The sequence below is a fragment of the Scyliorhinus torazame genome, chromosome 22, assembly GCF_047496885.1.
Source record: "Scyliorhinus torazame isolate Kashiwa2021f chromosome 22, sScyTor2.1, whole genome shotgun sequence".
NCBI classification, from domain to species: domain Eukaryota; kingdom Metazoa; phylum Chordata; class Chondrichthyes; order Carcharhiniformes; family Scyliorhinidae; genus Scyliorhinus; species Scyliorhinus torazame.
This window is the reverse complement of record NC_092728.1, coordinates 23,954,900-23,968,201: the sequence shown is the minus strand read 5'-3', so window position 1 is coordinate 23,968,201 and position 13,302 is coordinate 23,954,900. Positions and strand designations below refer to the sequence as shown.

Here is a 13,302-nt window from a genome sequence, read left to right as displayed (position 1 = left end):
CCCCATCAAAGACTCCGAGGACAGTTACAGCACGGGTTAGATACAGAGTAAAGCTCCCTCTACACTGTCCCCATCAAACACTCCCAGGACAGGAAGAAAACGGGGTTAGATACAGAGAAAAGCTCCCTCTACACTGTGCCAACAAACACTCCCAGGACAGGTACAGCACGGAGTTAGATTCAGAGTAAAGCTCCCTCTACACTGTCCCCATCAAACACTCCCAGGACATGTACAGCACGGGGATGGATACAGAGTAAAGCTCCCTCTACACTATCCCCATCAAACACTCCCAGGATAGGTACAGCACGGGGATGGATACAGAGTACAACTTCCTCTACACTGTCCCCATCAAACACTCCAAGGACAGGTACAGCACGGGGTTAGATACAGAGTAAAGCTCCCTCTACACTGTCCCCATCAAACACTCCCAGGACAGGTACAGCACGGGGTTAGATACAGAGTAAAGCTCCCTCTGCACTGTCTTCATCAAACACTCCCAGGACAGGTACAGCACGGGGTTAGACACAGAAAAAGTTCCCTCTACACTGTCCCCATCAAACAGTCCCAGGACAGGTACAGCACGGGGTTAGATACAGAGTAAAGCTCCCTCTCCACTGTCCCCATCAAACATTCCCAGGACAGGTACAGCACGGGGTTAGTAACTGAGTAAAGCTCCCTCTACACCATCCCCAACAAACACTCCCAGGACAGGTACAGCACGAGGTTAGATACAGAGTAAAGCTCCCTCTACACTGTCCCCATCAAACACTCCCAGGACAGGTACAGCACGGGGTTAGATACAGAGTAAAGCTCCCTCGACGCTGTCCCCATCAAACACCCCCAGGACAGGTACAGCACAGTGATGGATACAGAGTAAAGCTCCCTCTACACTGTCCCTATCAAACACTCGCAGGACAGGTACAGCACGGGGTTAGATACAGAGTAAAGCTCCCTCTACACTGCCCCCATCAAACACTCCCAGGACAGGTACAGCACGTGGTTAGATACATGGTAAAGCTCCCTCTGCACTGTCCTCATCAAACATTAACAGGACAGGTACAGCATGGGGTTAGATACAGAGTAAAGCTCCCTCTACACTATCCCCATCAAACACTCCCAGGACAGGTACAGCACGGGGATGGATACAGAGTAATGCTCCCTCTACACTGTCCCCATCAAACACTCCAAGGACAGGTACAGCACGGGGTTAGATATAGAGTAAAGCTCCCTCTACACTGGCCCATCAAACACTCCCAGGACAGGTACAGCACGGGGTTAGATTCAGAGTAAAGCTCCCTCTACACTGTCCCCATCAAACACTCCCAGGGCATGTACAGCACGGGGATGGATACAGAGTAAAGCTCGCAGTACTCTATCCCCATCAAACACTCCCAGGACAGGTGCAGCACGGGGTTAGATACAGAGTAAAGCTCCCTCCATACTGTCCCCATCAAACACTCCCAGGACAGGTACAGCACGGGGTTAGCTACAGAGTAAAGCTCCCTCTACACTGTCCCCATCAAACACTCCCAGGGCAGGTACAGCACGGGGTTAGATACAGAGTAAAGCTCCCTCTACACTGTCCACATCAAACACTCCCAGGACAAGCACAGCACGGGGTTAGATACAGACTAAAGCTCCCTCTACACTGTCCCCATCAAACACTCCCAGGACAGGTACAGCACGGGGTTAGATTCAGAGTAAAGCTCCCTCTACACTGTCCCCATCAAACACTCCCAGGACATGTACAGCACGGGGATGGATACAGAGTAAAGCTCCCTCTACGCTATCCCCATCAAACACTCCCAGGACAGGTACAGCACGGGGATGGATACAGAGTAAAGCTCCCTCTACACTGTCCCCATCAAACACTCCAAGGACAGGTACAGCACGGGGTTAGATATAGAGTAAAGCTCCCTCTACACTGGCCCATCAAACACTCCCAGGACAGGTACAGCACGGGGTTAGATTCAGAGTAAAGCTCCCTCTACACTGTCCCCATCAAACACTCCCAGGGCATGTACAGCACGGGGATGGATACTGAGTAAAGCTCGCAGTACTCTATCCCCATCATACACTTCCAGGACAGGTACAGCACGGGGATGGATACAGAGTAAAGCTCCCTCTACACTGTCCCCATCAAACACACCAAGGACAGGTACAGCACGGGGTTAGATACAGAAAAAGCTCCCTCTACACTGTCCCCATCAAACACTCCCAGGACTGGTACAGCACGGGGTTAGATACAGAGTAAAGCTCCCTCTACACTATCCCCATCAAACACTCCCAGGACACGTACAGCACGGGGATGGATACAGAGTAATGCTCCCTCTACACTGTCCCCATCAAACACTCCAAGGACAGGTACAGCACGGGGTTAGATATAGAGTAAAGCTCCCTCTACACTGGCCCATCAAACACTCCCAGGACAGGTACAGCACGGGGTTAGATTCAGAGTAAAGCTCCCTCTACACTGTCCCCATCAAACACTCCCAGGGCATGTACAGCACGGGGATGGATACAGAGTAAAGCTCGCAGTACTCTATCCCCATCAAACACTCCCAGGACAGGTGCAGCACGGGGTTAGATACAGAGTAAAGCTCCCTCCATACTGTCCCCATCAAACACTCCCAGGACAGGTACAGCACGGGGTTAGCTACAGAGTAAAGCTCCCTCTACACTGTCCCCATCAAACACTCCCAGGGCAGGTACAGCACGGGGTTAGATACAGAGTAAAGCTCCCTCTACACTGTCCCCATCAAACACTCCCAGGACAAGCACAGCACGGGGTTAGATACAGACTAAAGCTCCCTCTACACTGTCCCCATCAAACACTCCCAGGACAGGTACAGCACGGGGTTAGATTCAGAGTAAAGCTCCCTCTACACTGTCCCCATCAAACACTCCCAGGACATGTACAGCACGGGGATGGATACAGAGTAAAGCTCCCTCTACACTATCCCCATCAAACACTCCCAGGACAGGTACAGCACGGGGATGGATACAGAGTAAAGCTCCCTCTACACTGTCCCCATCAAACACTCCAAGGACAGGTACAGCACGGGGTTAGATATAGAGTAAAGCTCCCTCTACACTGGCCCATCAAACACTCCCAGGACAGGTACAGCACGGGGTTAGATTCAGAGTAAAGCTCCCTCTACACTGTCCCCATCAAACACTCCCAGGGCATGTACAGCACGGGGATGGATACAGAGTAAAGCTCGCAGTACTCTATCCCCATCATACACTTCCAGGACAGGTACAGCACGGGGATGGATACAAAGTAAAGCTCCCTCTACACTGTCCCCATCAAACACACCAAGGACAGGTACAGCACGGGGTTAGATACAGAAAAAGCTCCCTCTACACTGTCCCCATCAAACACTCCCAGGACTGGTACAGCACGGGGTTAGATACAGAGTAAAGCTCCCTCTACACTGTCCCCATCAAACACTCCCAGGACAGGTACAGCACGGGGTTAGTAACAGAGTAAAGCTCCCTCTACACTGTCCCCATCAAACACTCCCAGGACAGGTACAGCACGAGGTTAGATACAGAGTAAAGCTCCCTCTACACTATCCCCATCAAACACTCCCAGGGCAGGTACAGCACGGGGTTAGATTCAGAGTAAAGCTCCCTCTACGCTGTCCCCATCAAACACTCCCAGGATAGGTACAGCACAGAGATGGATACAAAGTAAAGCTCCCTCTACACTGTCCCTATCAAACACTCCCAGGACAGGTACAGCACGCGGTTAGATACAGAGTAAAGCTCCCTCTACACTGCCCCCATCAAACACTCCCAGGACAGGTACAGCACGCGGTTAGATACAGAGTAAAGCTCCCTCTATACTGTCCCCATCAAACACTCCCAGGACAGGTGCAGCACGGGGTTAGATACAGAGTAAAGCTCCCTCCATACTGTCCCCATCAAACACTCCCAGGACAGGTACAGCACGGGGTTAGATACAGAGTAAAGCTCCCTCTACACTGTCCCCATCAAACACTCCCAGGGCAGGTACAGCACGGGGTTAGATACAGAGTAAAGCTCCCTCTACACTGTCCCAATCAAACCCTCCCAGGACAGGCACAGCACGGGGTTAGATACAGACTAAAGCTCCCTCTACACTGTCCCTATCAAACACTCCCAGGACAGGTACAGCACAGGGATGGATACAGAGTAAAGCTCCCTCTACACTGTCCCTATCAAACACTCCCAGGACAGGTACAGCACGGGGTTAGATACAGAGTAAAGCTCCCTCTGCACTGTCCTCATCAAACATTCCCAGGACAGGTGCAGCACGGGGTTAGATACAGAGTAAAGCTCCCTCTATACTGTCCCCATCAAACACTCCCAGGACAGGTGCAGCACGGGGTTAGATACAGAGTAAAGCTCCCTCCATACTGTCCCCATCAAACACTCCCAGGAAAGGTACAGCACGGGGTTAGATACAGAGTAAAGCTCCCTCCATACTGTCCCCATCAAACACTCCCAGGACAGGCACAGCACGGGGTTAGATACAGACTAAAGCTCCATCTACACTGTCCCCATCAAACACACCGAGGACAGGTACAGCACGGGGTTAGATACAGAGTAAAGCTCCTTCAACACTGTCCCCATCAAACACTCGCAGGACAGGTACAGCACGGGGTTAGATACAGAGTAAAGCTCCCTCTACACTGTCCCTATCAAACACTCGCAGGACAGATACAGCACGGGGTTAGATACAGAGTAAAGTTCCCTCTACACTGTCCCCATCAAACACTCGCAGGACAGGTACAGCACGGGGTTAGATACAGAGTAAAGCTCCCTCTACACTTCATCATCAAACACTCACTGGACAGGTACAGCACGCGGTTAGATACAAAGTAAAGCTCCCTCTACACTGTCCCCATCAAACACTCCCAGGACAGGTACAGCACGGGGTTAGATACAGAGTAAAGCTCCCTCTACACTGTCCCCATCAAACACACGCAGGACAGGTACAGCACGGGGTTAGATACAGAGTAAAGCTCCCTCTACACTGTCCCCATCAAACACTCACTGGACAGGTACAGCACGGGGTCAGATACAGAGTAAAGCTCCCTCTACACTGCCCCCATCAAACACTCCCAGGACAGGTACAGCACGGGGTTAGATACAGAGTAAACCTCCCTCTACACTGTCCACATCAAACACTCCCAGGACAGGTACAGCACGGGGTTAGATCCAGAGTAAAGCTCCCTCTACACTGTCCCCATCAAACACTCCCAGGACAGGTACAGCACGGGGTTAGATACAGAGTAAAGCTCCCTCTACACTGTCCCCATCAAACACTCCCAGGACAGGTACAGCACGGGGTTAGATACAGAGTAAACCTCCCTCTACACTGTCCACATCAAACACTCCCAGGACAGGTACAGCACGGGGTTAGATACAGAGTAAAGCTCCCTCTACACTGTCCCCATCAAACACTCCCAGGACAGGTACAGCACGGGGTTAGATACAGACTAAAGCTCCCTCTACACTGTCCCCATCAAACACTCACTGGACAGGTACAGCACGGGGTCAGATACAGAGTAAAGCTCCCTCTACACTGTCCCCATCAAACACTCCCAGGACAGGTACAGCACGGGGTTAGATACAGAGTAAAGCTCCCCCTACACTGTCCCCATCAAACACTCCCAGGACAGGTACAGCACGGGGTTAGATACAGACTAAAGCTCCCTCTACACTGTCCCCATCAAACACTCACTGGACAGGTACAGCACGGGGTCAGATACAGAGTAAAGCTCCCTCTACACTGTCCCCATCAAACACTCCCAGGACAGGTACAGCATGGGGTGAGATACAGAGTAAAGCTCCCTCTACACTGTCCCCATCGAACACTCCCAGGACAGGTACAGCACGGAGTTAGATACAGAGTAAAGCTCCCTCTACACTGTCCCCATCAAACACTCCCAGGACAGGGACAGCACGGGGTTAGATACAGAGTAAAACTTATTGTACCTGTCCAGGTCAGGGTGAGGAAGTTGGTAAAAACTCCGCCCACCTGTCAGGCTTCACCAATAGACAAGTAGAAACCGGATAGGAACCAGCTGCAGGGAAAGGGTTAAGGGAGCCCTGCTCACAGGGACAGAGCAGGAGGTGCTCGCTAACTGCACACACTGATCGGTCCCCGGTAACAGCCTTGAAGTGATCTTTCTGTTGGACATTAGCTAAATGGCTCGCCCCAGCATTCAGAGTGTTCCTGTCTGGCAGTAAGGGATCATGGAGTGAGTACGCTGTGGGGCGACTGCAATGCTGGCTGGTAAGAGAACGCAGTGGGAATAGCTTGCAGGTAAGCATTGTGTGTGTGTCTCAATGTGTGTGTGTGTCTGCGTTTGGGTCTGTGTGTTTCTGTGCGTGTCTGTGCCATTGTGAGTCTGCGCCAGTATGTCCACACATGTGTCTGCGTCTGTGTGTGAGTCTGTGTCCATGTGTGTCTGTGTCTGCTATCATGTGTGTCTGCGCCATTTTGAGTCTGTGTGTGTGTGTCTGCGTCCGTGTGTGCGTACGTGTGTGTCTGTGTGTGTGTGTCTGTGTGTGTGTGTCTGTGTGTGTGTCTGTGCCCGTGTGTCTGTGTCTGCGATCATGTATGTCTATGTGTGTGTCGGTGCCATTTTGAGTCTGTGTGTGTGTGCGTCCATGTGTGTCTGCGTCCGTGTGTGTCTGCGTATCTGTGTGTGTATCTGTGCCCGTGTGTGTCTGTGTGTGTGTGTCTGTGTGTGTCTGTGTCCATGTGTGTCTGTGTCTGCGATCACATGTGTCTGCCATTTTGAGTCTGTGTGTGTGTGTTTGCGTATGTGTGTGTCTGTGTGTGTGTGCCTAAGTGTGTGCGTATGTGTGTATGTGTCTGTGTCCATGTGTGTCTGTGTCCGTGTGTGTGCCTGTGTCCATGTGTGTGTCTGTGTGTCTGTGTCCATGTGTGTGTATGTGTCTGCACCCGTGTGTGTGTCTGTGTCCGTGTGTCTGTGTGTGTGTGCCTGTGTGTGTGCGTATGTGTGTGTGTCTGTGTGTATGTGTCTGCGCCCGTGCGAGTCTGTGCCAGTGTGTGTGTGTCTGCAGCCATATGTGTCTGTGTCCGTGTGCGTGCCTGTGTGTGTGTCTGTGTCCGTGTGTATGTCTGTGTGTGTGTGTCGCTTTGTGTGCCTGTGTGTCTGTGTCCATGTGTGCCTGTGTCCGTGTGCGTGTCTGTGTGTGTGTCTGTGTCCGTGTGTGTGTGTGTCTGTGTCCATGTGTGTCTGTGTCCGTGTGTGTGTGTCTGTGTCCATGTGTGTGTGTCCGTGTGTGTGTCTGTGTCCGTGTGTGTGTCTGTGTGTGTGTCTGTGTCCGTGTGTGTGGCTGTGTGTGTGTCTGTGTCCATGTGTGTGTCTGTGTCCATGTGTGTCTGTGTGTTTGGCTGTGTGTGTGTCTGTGTCCATGTGTGTGTCTGTGTCCGTGTGTGTGGCTGTGTGTGTGTCTGTGTCCATGTGCGTGTCTGTGTCCATGAGTATGTCTCTGTGTATGTGTCTGCGCCCGTGTGTGTCTGCGTGTATGTGTCCACACTTGTGTGTCTGTGAGTGTTTGCAAAGGAAATGCCTGTGTGCAAACCTACAGAAGCCTGGGCTAGTTCGGACAAGACACTGAGTTCATGGTACGAGCAAGGCATTTTGGAAACTGCAGTTAATGGTCCTTTAGTTACTGAGCAGGTTACAATAGTTGTTGGGCTTATTTCTTGCTGTGTGTGTGTTTGGGTTGCGTAGAATAAAGTATAAGGCACTGAAACTGGACAAAAACTGCTCCCGGCGCTGTTTTGATGTCTCTTCGAGGGGTGGGCAGCATCTCTGCCAAATTTTATTTCCAGCACCCGGGGTACAGCATTACCTCCCCATTGGGTCACAGTGGGTGCGTCATAGCGACCGGGGCACTGAGCGAGAGAGAGCTCAGGGTCACGGTCAATGTGCCCGAGTCCGGAGTTGATCTCTGCAGGGATTATTTTGGTTGTGCGAGTGGGAGGTACGGGAAGGAGCCAGGGGGGGGGGGGGGGGGTAGTGAATGGATTGCTCTGTGGCGAATGGGCATGGACATGGTTTGTGTGACCTCCCCCGTCCCGTGGTGAGTCTGTGACCTGTACACATGCACTGTCGGCCACTGGAGCCACTGTACATCCCACACCATCCACCAGTCTGTGCAAAGTATTTCAAACTATCTGACGTCCAGTATGCAGCTCATTCGCCCTCTCAGATTCTAATTTTTATATCCTGATGGCTTAGAACCTCTGCCCAATGACATCTGATGGATAATTTATATATATATATTTGGGCAGATGTTTGATCCAATGTGTGTGTATATATTTTATACAGTGTGTGTTATTTACCTCGTCTGAATGTGTCTTAATCCGTTGTGTCTTTCACTGTGTGTATATCTTTCACTGTGTGTGTATATCTTTCACTGTGTGTGTGTATTTTACTGTGTGTGTGTCTTTTACTGTGTGTGTGTGTGTCTTTCACTGTGTGTGTGTGTCTTTCACTGTGTGTGTGTCTTTTACTGTGTGTGTATATCTTTCACTGTGTGTGTCTTTTACTGTGTGTGTGTCTTTTACTGTGTGTATATCTTTCACTGTGTGTGTATATCTTTCACTGTGTGTGTGTCTTTTACTGTGTGTGTGTGTGTGTCTTTTACTGTGTGTGTATCTTTCACTGTGTGTGTATATCACTGTGTGTGTGTCTTTCACTGTGTGTGTGTCTTTTACTGTGTGTGTGTCTTTTACTGTGTGTGTGTGTCTTTTACTGTGTGTGTGTGTCTTTTACTGTGTGTGTGTGTCTTTTACTGTGTGTGTGTCTTTTAATGTGTGTGTATATCTTTCACTGTGTGTGTATATCTTTCACTGTGTGTGTGTCTTTTACTGTGTGTGTGTCTTTTACTGTGTGTGTATGTGTCTTTTACTGTGTGTGTGTCTTTTACTGTGTGTGTGTGTCTTTTAATGTGTGTGTGTCTTTCACTGTGTGTGTATATCTTTCACTGTGTGTGTGTGTCTTTCACTGTGTGTGTGTGTCTTTTACTGTGTGTGTATATCTTTCACTGTGTGTGTGTCTTTTACTGTGTGTGTATGTGTCTTTTACTGTGTGTGTGTCTTTTACTGTGTGTGTGTGTCTTTTAATGTGTGTGTGTCTTTCACTGTGTGTGTATATCTTTCACTGTGTGTGTGTGTCTTTCACTGTGTGTGTGTATCTTTCACTGTGTGTGTATATCTTTCACTGTGTGTGTGTCTTTCACTGTGTGTGTGTCTTTTACTGTGTGTGTATGTGTCTTTTACTGTGTGTGTGTCTTTTACTGTGTGTGTGTGTCTTTTAATGTGTGTGTGTCTTTCACTGTGTGTGTATATCTTTCACTGTGTGTGTGTGTCTTTCACTGTGTGTGTGTGTCTTTCACTGTGTGTGTGTGTCTTTTACTGTGTGTGTGTGTCTTTTACTGTGTGTGTGTGTCTTTTAATGTGTGTGTATATCTTTCACTGTGTGTGTATATCTTTCACTGTGTGTGTGTCTTTTACTGTGTGTGTGTCTTTTACTGTGTGTGTATGTGTCTTTTACTGTGTGTGTGTCTTTTACTGTGTGTGTGTGTCTTTTAATGTGTGTGTGTCTTTCACTGTGTGTGTATATCTTTCACTGTGTGTGTGTGTCTTTTACTGTGTGTGTGTGTCTTTTACTGTGTGTGTGTGTCTTTTACTGTGTGTGTATATCTTTCACTGTGTGTGTGTCTTTTACTGTGTGTGTGTCTTTTACTGTGTGTGTATATCTTTCACTGTGTGTGCGTGTCTTTTACTGTGTGTGTGTGTCTTTTAATGTGTGTGTGTGTCTTTCACTGTGTGTGTGTATATCTTTCACTGTGTTTGTGACTGTGATTGTGTCTTGTGGTATTATAGGTATTACGGTACCTGATAGGCTGCAGCACCATTGGTGGAAACTGGATGCCTTCTATTAGTTAGGATGTATGGTAGCTCCGCCCTGCTAGACGGGGTATAAGAACCCGTGCCGCCCCAGCAGCCCTCATCATGTACCTGAGCTGCTGCAGGAAACATCTAGCTTATTAAAGCCTTCAGTTGGACTACAACCTCGCTTTAGTGGTCATTGATCGTGCATCATGTCTTTTACTGTGTGTGTGTCTTTTACTGTATGTGTGTCTTTCACTGTGTGTGTGTCTTTTACTGTATGTGTGTCTTTCACTGTGTGTGTGTCTTTTACTGTGTGTGTGCCTTTTACTGTGTGTGTGCCTTTTACTGTGTGTGTGTCTTTTATTGTGTATGTCTTTTACTGTGTGTGTGTCTTTTACTGTGTGTGTGTCTTTTACTGTGTGTGTGTCTTTTACTGTATGTGCCTTTTACTGTGTGTGTGTCTATTACTGTGTGTGTGCCTTTTACTGTGTGTGTGCCTTTTACTGTGTGTGCCTTTTACTGTGTGTGTGTGTGTGTCTTTCACTGTGTGTGCCTTTTACTGTATGTGTGCCTTTTACTGTGTGTTTGTGTCTTTCACTGTGTGTGTGCCTTTTACTGTGTGTGCCTTTTACTGTGTGTGTGTCTTTTACTGTGTGTGTGCCTTTTACTGTGTGTGTGCCTTTTACTGTGTGTGTGTCTTTCACTGTGTGTGCCTTTTACTGTGTGTGTGTGTGTCTTTCACTGTGTGTGCCTTTTACTGTGTGTGTGTCTTTTACTGTGTGTTTGTGTCTTTCACTGTGTGTGTGCCTTTTACTGTGTGTGCCTTTTACTGTGTGTGTGTCTTTTACTGTATGTGTGCCTTTTACTGTGTGTGTGCCTTTTACTGTGTGTGTGTCTTTCACTGTGTGTGCCTTTTACTGTGTGTGTGTGTGTCTTTCACTGTGTGTGCCTTTTACTGTGTGTGTGTCTTTTACTGTGTGTTTGTGTCTTTCACTGTGTGTGTGCCTTTTACTGTGTGTGTGTCTATTACTGTGTGTGTGTCTTTTACTGTGTGTGTCTTTTACTGTATGTGTGTCTTTTACTGTGTGTGTGCCTTTTACTGTGTGTGTGTCTTTCACTGTGTGTGGCTTTTTACTGTGTGTGTGTGTGTCTTTCACTGTGTGTGTCTTTTACTGTGTGTGTGTCTTTTACTGTGTGTTTGTGTCTTTCACTGTGTGTGTGTCTTTTACTGTGTGTGTGTCTTTTACTGTGTGTTTGTGTCTTTCACTGTGTGTGTGTCTTTACTGTGTGTGCCTTTTAGTGTGTGTGTCTTTTACTGTGTGTTTGTGTCTTTCACTGTGTGTGTGTCTTTTACTGTGTGTGTGTCTTTTACTGTGTGTGTGCCTTTTACTGTGTGTGTGTCTATTACTGTGTGTGTGTCTTTTACTGTGTGTGTGTGTCTTTTACTGTGTGTGTGCCTTTTACTGTGTGTGTGTCTTTTACTGTGTGTGTGTGTCTTTTACTGTGTGTGTGTGTCTTTTACTGTGTGTGTGTCTTTTACTGTGTGTGTGTCTTTTACTGTGTGTGTGCCTTTTACTGTGTGTGTGTCTTTTATTGTGTATGTCTTTTACTGTGTGTGTGTCTTTTACTGTGTGTGTGCCTTTTACTGTGTGTGTGTCTATTACTGTGTGTGGCTTTTTACTGTGTGTGTGTGTGTCTTTCACTGTGTGTGTCTTTTACTGTGTGTGTGTCTTTTACTGTGTGTGTGCCTTTTACTGTGTGTGTGTCTATTACTGTGTGTGGCTTTTTACTGTGTGTGTGTGTGTCTTTCACTGTGTGTGTCTTTTACTGTGTGTGTGTCTTTTACTGTGTGTTTGTGTCTTTCACTGTGTGTGTGTCTTTTACTGTGTGTATGTCTTTTACTGTGTGTTTGTGTCTTTCACTGTGTGTGTGTCTTTACTGTGTGTGCCTTTTAGTGTGTGTGTCTTTTACTGTGTGTTTGTGTCTTTCACTGTGTGTGTGTCTTTTACTGTGTGTGTCTTTTACTGTGTGTGTGTCTTTTACTGTGTGTGTGCCTTTTACTGTGTGTGTGTCTATTACTGTGTGTGTGTCTTTTACTGTGTGTGTGTGTCTTTTACTGTGTGTGTGCCTTTTACTGTGTGTGTGTCTTTTACTGTGTGTGTGCCTTTTACTGTGTGTGTGTCTTTTATTGTGTATGTCTTTTACTGTGTGTGTGTCTTTTACTGTGTGTGTGCCTTTTACTGTGTGTGTGTCTATTACTGTGTGTGGCTTTTTACTGTGTGTGTGTGTGTCTTTCACTGTGTGTGTCTTTTACTGTGTGTGTTTCTTTTACTGTGTGTTTGTGTCTTTCACTGTGTGTGTGTCTTTTACTGTGTGTGTGTCTTTTACTGTGTGTTTGTGTCTTTCACTGTGTGTGTGTCTTTACTGTGTGTGCCTTTTAGTGTGTGTGTCTTTTACTGTGTGTTTGTGTCTTTCACTGTGTGTGTGTCTTTTACTGTGTGTGTGTCTTTTACTGTGTGTGTGTCTTTTACTGTGTGTGTGCCTTTTACTGTGTGTGTGTCTATTACTGTGTGTGTGTCTTTTACTGTGTGTGTGTGTCTTTTACTGTGTGTGTGCCTTTTACTGTGTGTGTGTCTTTTACTGTGTGTGTGCCTTTTACTGTGTGTGTGTCTATTACTGTGTGTGTGTCTTTTACTGTGTGTGTGTGTCTTTTACTGTGTGTGTGTCTTTTACTGTGTGTGTGTCTTTTACTGTGTGTGTGCCTTTTACTGTGTGTGTGTCTTTTATTGTGTATGTCTTTTACTGTGTGTGTGTCTTTTACTGTGTGTGTGCCTTTTACTGTGTGTGTGTCTTTTACTGTGTGTTTGTGTCTTTCACTCTGAGTGTGTCTTTTACTGTGTGTGTGTCTTTTACTGTGTGTGTGTCTTTTACTGTGTGTGTGTCTTTTACTGTGTGTGTGCCTTTTACTGTGTGTGTGTCTTTTACTGTGTGTGTGTCTTTTACTGTGTGTGTGCCTTTTACTGTGTGTGTGTCTTTTATTGTGTATGTCTTTTACTGTGTGTGTGTCTTTTACTGTGTGTGTGCCTTTTACTGTGTGCGTGTACCTTTTACTGCGTGTGTGTCTATTACTGTGTGTGTGTCTTTTATTGTGTGAGTGTCTTTTACTGTGTGTCTTTTTCTGTTTGTGTGTGTATCTTTTACTGTGTTTGTGTCTTTTACTGTGTATGTATATCTTTCAGTGTTTGTGTCTTTTACTGTTTGTGTGCCTTTTACTCTGTGTTTTTGTGTCTTTCACTGTGTTCATGTCTTATACTGTGTGTGTGCCTTTTACTGTGTGTTTGTGTTTTTTTACTGTGTTTGTGTTTTTTTAC

The 13,302-nt window shown here is 47.3% G+C and overlaps 1 protein-coding gene across 1 annotated transcript in view; it reads left to right on the top strand.

Moving 5' to 3' along the window:
• Nucleotides 1–6,088: 6,088 nt before the first annotated feature.
• LOC140398964 (fibulin-1-like) overlaps nucleotides 6,089–13,302 on the top strand; it is a 316,048-nt gene continuing 308,834 nt past the window's right edge. Inside the window, exon 1 of the mRNA XM_072487977.1 lies at nucleotides 6,089–6,319. The gene's annotated coding sequence lies outside the window, so the exon portion shown is untranslated. The remainder of the gene's footprint in view (nucleotides 6,320–13,302) is intronic.